Raw genomic sequence first — 12,609 nt, 5'->3', positions numbered from 1 at the left:
CTCTGTTACCAGGCCCAGGCTGATTGATGGCTTCAGAAGGCCCCCCATCTACCACCGGCTGGTCCATGCTTAGGAGCTAGAACTGCTGCTTCTTTGTCCCTCCCGATAACTCCATTTGCCTCGGAAACCCCTGGAGTGAGGAACTGTGGGACTCTGAGTGGCCTCAGTAATGGACAGTGGGCAGAGCCAGGCCACAACCCTTTGTCAGAGTGAGGGCCCAAATAGGGGTGGGGAGGGGATGGTGGGCAGAAACTGGCCGCTCACAACCAGGCCTGGCATTCACTGTGCTGTGACCAGGGGCTGTCCTGGCTGGATGTGGCCAGACCAAGAGGGGAGGGAAGCAGGAGGGCCATTGTTACAGAGGATGGCACAGGTAGTGTGAGGTGAAGGGGTTTCTGTGAGAAGTCTTATTTGGGCAAAACCAGCACCTGAATAATCCCAACCCTCTTGCCTCCATCCGTCAAAGTTAACAAAGCCAAAATGGGGATACTGTCACTAAACTATGGAAAAATTATTAACTTTGTGCATTACAAAAATTGTTCAAGATAACTTAGATACAAAATCCTCAACAAAATTCTAGCCAACAGAATTCAACAACATATCAAAAAACTAATTCACTGTAACCAAGTGGGTTTCAAACCAGGTATGCAGGGATGGTTCAACATTAGAAAAACAATCAATGTAATCCATCATATAAATAAAACAAAAGACAAGAACCACATGATTTTATCGATCAATGCAGAAAAGGCATTTGACAAAGTTCAACACCGATTTGTGATAAAAACTCTCAGCAAAATAGGAATAGAAGGAAAATTCCTCAGCATGATAAAGGGCAATTATACAAAACCAACAGCCAACATCATCCTAAATGGAGAGAGTCTGAAAGCATTCCCCTTGAGATCGGGAACCAGACAAGGATGCCCTTTATCACCACTCTTATCCAACATTATGCTGGAGGTCCTAGCCAGAGCAATTAGGCTAGATAAGGAAATAAAGAGCATCCATATTGGTAAGGAAGAAGTGAAAGTATCTCTATTTGCAGATGACATGGTTTTATACACAAAAAAACCCTTAAAGAATCCTCAAGAAAACTACTGAAGAGTTTAGCAGAGTATCGGGATACAAGATAAACATACAAAAATCACTTGGATTCCTCTACACCAACAAAAAGAACATCAAAGAGGAAATCACCAAATCAATACCATTTACAGTAGCCCCCAAGAAGATAAAATACTTAGGAATAAATCTTACCAGAGATGTAAAAGACCTATACAAAGAAAACTACAAGACACTACTGCAAGAAACCAAAAGAGACCTACGTAAGTGGAAAAACATACCTTGTTCATGGATAAGAAGGCTTAATATTGTAAAAATGTCTGTTCTACCAAAAGCCATCTATAGATACAATGCGATTCCCATCCAAATTCCAAAGACATTTTTTAATGAGATGGAGAAACAAACCCTCAACTTCATATGGAAGCACAAGAGAACCCGGATAAGTAAAGCATTACTGAAAAAAAAAGAACAAAGTGGGAGGCCTTACTCTACCTGATTTTAGAACCTATTATACTGCCACAGTAGTCAAAACAGCCTGGTACTGGCACAACAACAGATACGTAGACCAATGGAACAGAATTGAGAATCCAGACATAACTCCATCCACATATGAGCAGCTGGTATTTCACAAAGACCCAATGTCAGTTAAATGGGGAAAAGACAGTCTTTTTAACAAATGGTGCTGGCATAACTGGATATCCATCTCCCCAAAAATGAAACAAGACCCATATCTTACATCATGTGCAAAAACTAACTCAAAATGGATCAAAGACCTAAATATAAAATCTAAAACAATAAAGATCATGGAAGAAAAAATAGGGACAATGCTAGGAGCCCTAATACATGGCATAAACAGTATACAAAACATTACTAACAATACAGAAGAGAAACCAGATAACTGGGAGCTCCTAAAAGTCAAACACCAATGTTTATCCAAAGACTTCACCAAAAGAGTAAAAAGATTACCTACTGACAGACTGGGAAAAAGATTTTAAGCTATGACATTTCTGATCAGCATCTGATCTCTAAAATCTACATGATGCTGCAAAAACTCAACGACAAAAAGACAAATAACCCAATTAAAAAATGGGCAAAGGATGTGAACAGACACGTCACTAAAGAAGGCATTCAGGTGGCTAACAGATACATGAGGAAATGCTCACGATCATTAGCCATTAGAGAAATGCAAACCAAAACTACAATGAGATTCCATCTCACTCCAACAAGGCTGGCATTAATCAAAAAAACCCCAAAACAATCAATGTTGGAGAGGTTGTAGAGAGACTAGAACATTTATATACTGCTGATGGGAATGTGGAAACCCTGGTGGCAGAGTGGTTAGTTGCTATGGCTGCTAACCAAAGGGTCAGCAGTTCGAATCCACCAGGCACTCTTTGGAAACTATATGGGGCAGTTCTACTCAGTCCTGTAGGGTTGTTACGAGCCAGAATCGGCTCAGCAGCACTGGGTTTTTGGTGGGTGGGAATGTAAAATGGTACAACCGCTTTGGAAATCGATTTGGGGCTTCCTTTAAAAACTAGGAAAACAACTACCATATGATCCATCAATCCCACTCCTTGGAATATATCCTAGAGAAATAAGAGCCTTTACATAAACAGATATATGCACACTCATGTTCATTGCAGCACTGTTTACAATAACAAAAAGTTGGACGCAACCAAGGTGTCCATCAACAGATGAATGGATAAATAATGGTATATTCATTCACACAATGGAATACTACGCATTGATAAAGAACAACGATGAATCTGTGAAACATTTCATAACATGGAGGAATCTGGAAGGCATTATGCAGAGTGAAATTAGTCAGCTGCAAAAGGACTAATATTGTATAAGACCACTATTATAAGAACTTGAGAAATAGTTTAAACAGAGAAGAGAATATTCTTTGATGGTTAAGAGCAGGGGAGGGAGGGAGGGAAGGAAAGGAGTTTTCACTCACTGAGTAGATAGGAACTACTTTAGGTGAAGGGAAAGACAACACACAATACAGGAGAGGTCAGCAAAACTGGAGTAAACAAAAAGCAAAGAAATTTCCTGAGTAAACAGAATGCTTTCAAGGCCGCGTAGCAGGCGCGAGGGTTTGGGAACCATGGTTTCTGGAGACATCTAAGCCAATTGGCATAATAAAACCTATTAAGAAAACATTCTGCATCCCACTTTGGAGAGTGGCGTCTGGGGTCTTAAACGCCAGCAAATGGCCATCTAAGATGCATCAATTGGTCTCAATCCACCTGAAGCAAAAAAGAATGAAGAACACCAAAGACACAGGGTAATGAGCCCAAGAGACAAAAAGGACCACATAAACCAGAGACTACATCATCCTGAGACCAGAAGAACTAGATAGTGCCCAGCTACAACTGATGACTGTCCTGACAGGGAACAAACAAAGAACCCCTGAGGGAGCAGAAGAGCAGTAGGATGAGGCTCCAGATTCTCATAAAAAGACCAGACTTAACGGTCTGACTGAGACTAGAATGACCCCGGAGGTCATGGTCTCCAGACCTTCTGTTAGCCCAAGACAGGAACCATTCCTAAAGCTAACTGTTCAGACAGGGATTGGACTAGATTATGGGATAGACAATGATACTGGTGAAGAATGAGCTTCTTGGATCAAGTAGACACGTGAGACTATGTTGGCATCTCCTGTGTGAAGGGGAGGTGAGAGAGTAGAGGGGGTCAGAGGCTGGCCAAATGAACTCAAAAAGAAATAGAGGAGGGAAGGAGTGTGCTGTCTCATTAGGGGGAGAGCAATTAGGAGTATATAGCAAGGTGTTCACAAATTTTTGTATGAGAGTCCAACTTGATTTGTAAACTTTCACTTAAAGCACAATAAAAAAAATTTTTTTTAATTGTTTAAGATAGTAGACTGAGCACAGCTGCACTCCCCCACCCTGCACCAAATCCCTAGGAAAGTGTAAAGTGTAAAATTTGTATTAAGTACAAAGCCACATTCAGAAGCATAATGGGTTGAGTGGACTCCAGGTAATATGAGGAGCCCCAGAAAGATCGACAGTAGACTCAAAGTCCCTGAGGGATGCTGTAGAAGGTGAGGTCACTATCAAAGGAATTTCATGCTTAAAGAACACAAAATACAGAAGCATAGGGGCCTAGGGCACCACAGGGTGTTTAGCTGAGGAAGTAGAACAGCAGGAACAGCCCAGTGGGAAGACCCCTCCCCACCTCCCATTTCCTGTGGGTCAAGCCGAAATCACAGGAATGCCTACCTCAGACGGGAATAGAGTACGGAAGCTGGGCTCACAGAATGTCCCAGTGGCTGTCAACAAAGGAGAGGAATAGGGTGCAGTAATCCCAGAAAACAGACTTTGGAAGACCCAGCCAAATGGTGTGTCCTCTGCTTCTCCACTTTCTCTGAAAAAAATGAGACCAGTGGCAGCAGCTCTTACCCTTCCTTCCTCCAGCAGGCTTTCCAGTGAGGTGACAGGCAGTAAGACAGGGTCTCTGAACCATAAGCCAGAGGACACATTTAAAAAGAAAAAAAGAAAAAAAAAGCCACACTTTTAAGTGTACCAATACCTTAAGAGAGAGAGATCGACACAAGAAGTTACATCGGAGGAAATAAAATTAATAGGGCAACCAGATCAGGATTTTGAAAGAAATATTTTTTTAATTTCTTATCTGTGAAATAAGAACAGACAGTTCTAAAATAAAAGCAATGGTTATGAGAATAAATCAAGCTAGAAACTTTAGAAATAAAAATATATAATTTGGACTTTAAAAATACTTTTGTAAGAAGAAAGTTTTTTGAAAAATCATTCACAATTCTACTACAAAGAGGTAAAGCATATTATCATTTTGATGAATTTTCTCCTAAATACACACACATATACACGCTTTCTAATTTGAGAACAGAATTAAACACATACCTATTCTGTGTATACACTTATCTAATTTTTTGTAAGCATTTTATTGTCAACAGTATATTACACACCTTAGGCTTAATCTTGACCTACAAGAAATAAGTTGTTGGTGGAGAATACTGGAAAGATAGATAGACCATTGTTCTGACCCTCCCCCTCAAATGCAACAAGAAGTACAAGGAAACGGTGCTTGGCATTGATAGATTCTTAACTGGGGAGCAGAGAAATGCAGCAGGGAACTGCAAACAGGCAAGAATCAACAAATTAACAGCAAGCCGCATATGGTAGGAAAATCGCATCTCCCACCATCCTTGCTCCTCCCCCAGCCACGGGGGACACCGGCACTGAGAATTGGAGAGGCCTCAAAAAAGAAGCCTGTTTCCATCACCACAGCAGCCCCTGCCTTTACAAAGGACATGTCCCAAGTTTCTGCTCTAAAATCAACAAGGCAGATCTCCCAGGAGGTCTGTTTGGAATGTGAAGCATTTCCCTCACCGAGACACTGTTGGCTGCAAGCCAACAGCGAATTGCTGCAGAAGGTCTGTGCAGTGGAGTCTGCTCCTGTAGTAAACACTCTATCAGCCTCCCTGTGAACCGCATAGCTAAGGCCTCTCAAACCAACAGGACAGATGTCCCAGGGAGTCAGTTCAAGCCTATAAGCTCCCCTTTTAAGTCAGTGTTGAGGACTAATACCTGAGGCTGGAATGTGCTAGGAAATAGGCATTTTTAGTGTAGGCTACACCCATAGCCAACATACTACATCGTGGACTCTGATAGCAACAGGGCAGACCTCCCTGGGAATCAGTTTGAGCATGACAACTCCACCCCCACTCAGACACTGTCACCTGCAAACCAGTTGTGACTTGCTGCAGAAGGCTCCTACAGTGGAGTCTGCTCCCATAGTCAGCACTCTACCTGCCTCCTGCACACCCCATAACTCAGGCCTCTGAAACCAACAGAACAAACCTCTCTGGGAGTCGTTAGGATCAGTCTGCCCCCACTTCCAGTTGGCCCTGAGGACTGCTGACTGAGGCTGCTAAGTGTTAGGAAGCAATAGCCTTGAGTTGAGGCTTCACTCACAACTAACAATCTAGAGCGGGAACTCTGAGTGCAACAAGGCAGACCTCCATGGGAATCTGACCAGAGTGTGACACTGTCTGCCCCACCTGGTAATTGTTGGTTGTCAGGCTGTTACAAACTGCTAGAGAAGCCCCCCGAAGTGAAGTCTGCTCCCATACCCAGCACTCTACCTGCCTCCCTGTGCAACTCATAGGTCCAGTCTCTGAAACCAACAGAACAGACCTCCCTGCAGATCAGTTTGGGTCTGTCTACTTCTCTTCCAGTTGTCCCTGAGGACTGCTGACTGAGATCGCTGTGTGCTAGGAAGCAGGCGTTGTTAGTGGAGGCTACACCCACAGCCAATGTACTACAGGAAGAGCTCTGACAGCAACAAGGCAGACCTCCCCAGGGGTATGTTCCGAGTGGGACAACCCCTCCACTAACTGGTAAGTGTTGACTGTTGAACTGATACGAACTCCTACAGAAGGTTCCCTACAGTGGAGTCAGGAGGTGGGTCACCTAAGTGGAGACTGCTCCCTCAACCACCACAGGGCCATTGGTGCTCTGAAACCAACAACACAGATCTCTCGGAGGTCCTTCTGAGGAGTACCAGCCCCAACTCCTCCTGAAACAGAGGAGAGTCTGCTCGTGCTTCCCATGAATGTCAACTCAGGTATAAACAGCTCTCACAGTACAGGAAAGGAAGCCTCAAGCAAAACTGGAGGACGAAATTCAGCCTCAAAAGAGGCTCATTTGGTGTGGGTTTTCTGACTAAAAATGTGATTGCAGAAACAAAGAAGGGAAGGGAACAAATAGCTAGAAAGAGGGGACTGTGTCTCCTGGTGGACAAATTAATTAATACATGATATCTTGAGTGGCAGTGCCTGCTGGTGGACAGGCTGACCGCAGCATGTTCTCTGAAGTTTGGTAGATACTGAAAGTTGAAAACTGAGTTCTGGAACTTTTGAACCCTAATTAAGTCAGGGGGTCAGAAAGAGCCATCTGTCTTAGTTATCTAGTGCTGCTATAACAGAAACACCTCAAGTGGATGGCTTTAACAAAGAGAAATTTATTCTCTCACAGTCTAGGAGGCTAAAAGTCCAATTTCAGGGTGCTGGCTCCAGGGGAAGACTTTCTTTCTCTGTCAGCCCTGGGGGAAGGTCCTTGTCATCAATCTTCCCCTGATCTAGGAGCTTCTCAGTGCAGGAACCCTGGGCCCAAAGGGTGTGCTCTGCTTCTGGTGCTGCTTTCTTAGTGATATGAGATCCCTATATCTCTCTGCCCACTACTCTGTTTTATATCTCAAAAGGCATTGAGTTAAGACTCAGCCTAATCTTGTGGATTGAGTCCTGCCTCATTAACATAACTGCCCCTAATCCTGCCTCATTAACATCATAGAGGTAGGATTTACAACATATAGGAAAATCACATCAGATGACAAAATGGTGGACAGTCACACAATATGGGAATTGCGCCTAGCCAAGTTGACACACATTTTTATTGTTCTGACGTAGTTGTCATTTAAAAGTTAACCTCTCTGGTTCCCTGTTGTAACTTTTTTGGTTTTGGATAGTCCTTGAGAGTTCATTTCCTAGGTTGGTATCTGGTTGGTACAATCTTGCATCCTAGATTCAGGCTGTGGTCTGATGTTGTTTGTTCTCAGACAAAAGGACTCCCTTTAATAATTCTTGTAAGTTTGGTTTGGTTTTTACATATTAATTTCTGTTTATCTGGAAATGTCCTAATTTCACCATCATATTTGAATGAGAGTTTTGCAGGATATATAATTCTTGGTTGGCAATTTTTTTCTTTCAAAGTTTTGTATATGTCATCCCATTGCCTTCTTGCCTGCATGGTTTCTGCTGAATAATCAGAGTTTAGTCTTATTGTTTCTCCTCTGTATGTGACTTTTTGTTTTTCTTGAGCTGCACGCAGGATTTCTTCTTTTCTTTGGTTTTAGCAAGTGTGATTATGATATGCCTTGGTGTTTTTCTTTTGGAGTCTATCCTGTATGGGGGACACTGAGCTTCTTGGATGGTCAGCTTTTCGTCATGATACTAGGGAAGTTTTCTGCCAGCAATTCTTCAATGATCCTCTCTGTGTTTTCTGTTTTCTCTCCCTGTTCTGGAACTCCAATCACTTGCAAATTTTTGCTTTTGGTTGTATCGTACATAATTCTCAAGGTTTCTTCATTTTTCTTCACTCTTTTTTCTGATTTTTCCTCGGAGTTGTAGCCAAGTGTTGGTCTCCAATTTTGCTGCTTCTGTCTTCCATCGTTTCAGACCTGCTCCTCAGCCCTTCTATGACACTGCTCATTTCTGAAATCTTGTTATTTTGGGGATTTCTAATTGTTTTTGTATGATTTCTAGTTGTGAATTTATTTTTGCATTCTGTTCCTGTATTAATTTCCTGAATTGTTTCATTTTTTGGTCTGTATTTTCCATGAATTTGTCTGCCTTGTCCATAAATTTGTCTATTTTTTTCTCATTTTTGTCTGCTTTTTGCTTCAACTCTTGGATTGCTCTGAATATTATAGATTTGAATTCCCTGTCAGGCAGTTCTAGTGCCTTTTCTTCTACTGGAAAGTCATCTAGTGTTTTATTTTGGACACCTACTGGAACCATCCTGCCCTTTTTTTTTTTTATTTTATGTTTTGATATTTTCTGCTGCCTTCAGGACATTCGGTAGTTATTTTCTTTGCTTCTTGATTGTAGATTTCTTTGTTTCATCCTGCTTTTTTGTTTTATTTGGTTATTTCTGAGCAGGTGGGCTGTGCATTCTTTGTTGTTTGCTCATCTGTAGTCATGATACTTTTCACTTCCTTGTCCAATGGGCAAGGCCAGTCAGTCAGCTATGGTGCAGCAGGGCAGGTCCATCGAATGCTCTGCAGGAGTGCTGGGAACTTCATGAAGCTGCTTTCCCATACTCTCTTTCTGCTGATCTCAGATGTGGGTGGGGTGAATCCAAGTGGCACGAACACTACACTTCCTGGCTGGCCGAGCCACCACAGCCAGCCAGGAAGCTCAGAAGTAGAGCAGCAGGGAGAGAAAGGGGGGTGGGAAAGCATGTATTGCTGGTTAGCAGGTGCTCTGTCTCCTACTGGGAGTTCCATGATGCTGCTTACACTTGCTCCCTGTCTGCTGATCCCCGACAGGAGTCCAAGATGTCAGATTCACGCTGTGTTAGCTGATAGGGTCCTCTGCACTTATCTCTCCTTGCTGCCTGTCCTCTGTCAGTTTCTTATTCCATTTGGTACTTGGCTGAGTTCTTTATCTCTTCATTTGACACTTCAGGTTCCAGGAAAGACATTTGTCTCTGTTATACTTAGTTTATTGGGTCTTTGCTGTGGAGGGACAGCATGGTGCTTCTGTCTATGGCACCTTGTTGACCAGATATCCTTGACATACAATTTTGGAGGACACAATTCAATCAATAACACCATCACAGAGAGGGAAACAAAAAGATAAGCAAAGGCAGAAGTCTCTGTCCATCCAAGAGTTTCTTTTAGAAAGTAGTACGAGGGAAAACAGCAAATACTGGGGAGAACTGAGAAAGTTAACATGATCAAGAGTTTCAGTGCCCCAACAAAAAATCATAAGACACACAAAGAACAGAGAAATAATGGCCCATTCATATAAACATGACAAAGGAAGTGAAAGCACATTTAGGGACGACCAAATACTGAGAAAAAGAAGAATATAATACAGCATTAAACATAATTAAAGGACTAAGGGAAAACATACACAAAGAGCTAAAGGAAATAAGGAAAACAATGTACCAACAAAGTGAGGGTCTAAAAAAGGAGATATTGCAACTGAAAGGGAAAATAAAAGAAATGAGAAACACAATAGAAGGACTTGCCAAGAGATTTAATGAGACAGAAGAAAGCTCAGCAAATCAGAGGATAAGACAGTTTGAAATTACAAATGCTGAAGAACAACAAGAACAAAGGATCAAGAGGCTGAGCACAGTTTAATGGAATCATGGGACAATAATAAGAGACCTAATATATGCATCATGGAAATTCCATAAAAAGATGAGAGACAGAAAAAATATTTGAGGACGTAATGACAGAAAACTTCTCCAAACTGATGAAGGACATGAATCTATGAATCCAAGAATCTCAAAGAACCCCAAGCAGGATAAACTCAAAGAGACCTACACCAAGACATATCATAGTTAGGCTCTCAAAAAATAAAGATACGGAGAGAATCCTGAAAGCAATTAGAGAGAAACAAACAGTCACATACAAAGGATCTCCAGTAAGATTAAGTGTCAATTTCTTCTCAGAAACATTGGAGTCCAGAAGGCAATGGAATATTTAAAAGTGCTGAAAGAAAAGAAAAAAAAGCTGTCAACCAAGAAAACGATACCCAGCAGAAGTATCCTTCAAGAATGAGGGTGAAATTAAAGCATTCTCAGACACACAGAAGGTGGGGGAGTGCATATCTACCCCACTGGTTGTACAAAAAATTTTAGTGGGAGTTCTGTAGATGGAAGGGAAAATACACTAGGAAGTAATTCAAAGCTATATATAAAAGGAAAGGCCCCTAATAAAGAGAAATGCATGGACAAGTATAAGGATTAGAAATAAGGTATTCATGCTTGATAATCGACACAGTGGTTGAGAGCTCAGCTGCTAGCCAAAAGGTCAGCAGTTAGAATCCTCCAGCCACTTCTTGAAAACCCTATGAGGGAGTTCTACTCTGTCCTATAGTGTTTCTATGAGTCGAAATGGACTCAATGGCAATAGGTTTGGCTGGGTTTCATATAAAAAACAAGGATAAAATTATGTTACAGGGTGCAATAAATGTAAAGACATAATTAAAGATAATAACTAAGGGAAAAGGGAGAAATGGTGTATATATATAGAATTTCTTGTATGTTACTGAAGTTAAGCTGATACCAACTTACCCTAAAATAATAGTGCTAGAATGTTATAAATGCAAGCTATTAAATGTAATGTTCATGGTAACCACCGAGAAAATATATTAAAAACATTTATGAAAGGAAAGAAGGAACCAAAAGGCTCACTACAGTAAACCAACAAAACACAAAAGTAAGCAATAGTAAAGGACAAATTCAAAGAAGGCCTAAGTCATAACAAAAACTAATAACAAAATGGCAGAAGTAAGCCACTTCTTATCAGTAATTACAGTGAATGTAAGTGGAGTAAATGTTCTAATCAAAAGGCAAAGAGTAGCAAAATCAATTAAAAAAAATGATCCACCAATATGCTATTTACAAGTGGTTGTTTTTGTTGTTGTTAGGTGCCGTCCAGTCAGTTCTGACTCATAGCGAACCTATGTACAACAGAACAAAACACTGCTCGGCCCTAAACCATCCTCACAATCATTGTTATGCTTGAGCCCATTGTTGCAGCCACTATGTCAATCGATCTCGTTGAGGTTCTTCCTCTTTTTTGCTGACCCTCGACTTTACCGTGGTGGCATAGTAGTTAAGAGCTATGGCTGCTAACCACAAGATTGGCAGTTCAATTCCACCAGGCAGTCTTTGGAAACCCTATGGGGGCAGTTCTACTCTGTATTACAGGATCGCTATGAGTCGAAATTGAGTCGATGGCAGTGGGTTTTTTGGTTTTTCTACTTTACCAAGCATGACATCCTTTTCCAGGGACTGGTCCCTCCCGATAACGTGTTCAAAGTATGTGAGATGAAGTCTTGCCATCCTTGCTTCTAAGTAGCATTCTGGCTGTACTTCTTCCAAGACAAATTTGTTCATTTTTCTAGCAGTCCATGGTATATTCACTATTCATTGCCAACTGCATAATTCAAATGCATCATGAATTCTTCTTTTGTCTTTCTTATTTCTTGTTTAGCTTTCATATGCATATGAGGCAATCGAAAACACCATGGCTTGGGTCAGGTGCACCTAAGTTCTTAAAGTGGAATCCTTGCTTTTGAACACTTTAAAGAGGGCTTTTGCAGCAGATTTGCCAAATGCAATGCATAATTTGATTTCTTGACTGCTGCTTCCATGGGCATTGATTGTAGATCCAAGTAAAATGAAATCCTTGACAACTTGAATATTTCCTGTGTTTATCATGATGTTGTTTATTGGTCCAGTTGTGAGGATTTTTGTTTTCTTTATGTTCAGGTGTATGTAACCCATTCTGGAGGCTGTGGTTTTTGATCTTCATCAGTAAGTGCTTCAAGTCTTCTTCACTTTCAGCAAGCCAGGTTGTGTTACCTGCATATTGCAGGTTTTTAGTGAGTCTTCCTCCAATCCTGATGCCCCATTCTTCTTCATATAGTCCAGTTTCTCAGATTATTTGCTCAGCATACAGGTTGAATAAGTAGGGTGAAGGGATACAACCCTGACACACATCTTTCCTGACTTTAAACCACTCACTACCTCTTTGTTCTCTTTGAACAACTGCCTCTTGGTCTAAGAACAGGTTCCTCGTGAGCACAATTAAGTGTTCTGGAATCCCCGTTCTTCGCAATGCTATCCATAATTTGTTATGATCCACACAGCTGAATGCCTTTGTGTAGTCAATAAAACACATGTAAGCATCTTTCTGGTGTTCTCTGCTTTCAGCCATAATCCATCTGACATCAGCAATAATATC

The sequence above is a fragment of the Loxodonta africana genome, chromosome 9, assembly GCF_030014295.1.
Source record: "Loxodonta africana isolate mLoxAfr1 chromosome 9, mLoxAfr1.hap2, whole genome shotgun sequence".
In the NCBI taxonomy this organism is placed as follows: Eukaryota; Metazoa; Chordata; class Mammalia; order Proboscidea; family Elephantidae; genus Loxodonta; species Loxodonta africana.
Note: the sequence above shows the minus strand (reverse complement) of the source record.